Source organism: Megalopta genalis, unplaced genomic scaffold, assembly GCF_051020955.1.
Source record: "Megalopta genalis isolate 19385.01 unplaced genomic scaffold, iyMegGena1_principal scaffold1501, whole genome shotgun sequence".
In the NCBI taxonomy this organism is placed as follows: domain Eukaryota; kingdom Metazoa; phylum Arthropoda; class Insecta; order Hymenoptera; family Halictidae; genus Megalopta; species Megalopta genalis.
Window position 1 is genome coordinate 32,501 of NW_027477570.1, and position 371 is coordinate 32,871.

Here is a 371-nt window from a genome sequence, read left to right on the forward strand (position 1 = left end):
AAACTCCCAATAGTTTGCCGGGAAACATCGATTCTTCCGATCTAGAAAGAGACAGAGACAGTCGATCCGCGTTATGATAAATATTTCGAGGTTCCCGATTCCACAAAATTATAAAAAGTATACGGCTGTGTAGCGGGGATCAGAACGAGTAATTTCATGTATAAAGTTTAATTAAACTCCCAATAGTTTGCCGGGAAACATCGATTCTTCCGATCTAGAAAGAGACAGAGACAGTCGATCCGCGTTATGATAAATATTTCGAGGTTCCCGATTCCACAAAATTATAAAAAGTATACGGCTGTGTAGCGGGGATCAGAACGAGTAATTTCATGTATAAAGTTTAATTAAACTCCCAATAGTTTGCCGGGAAA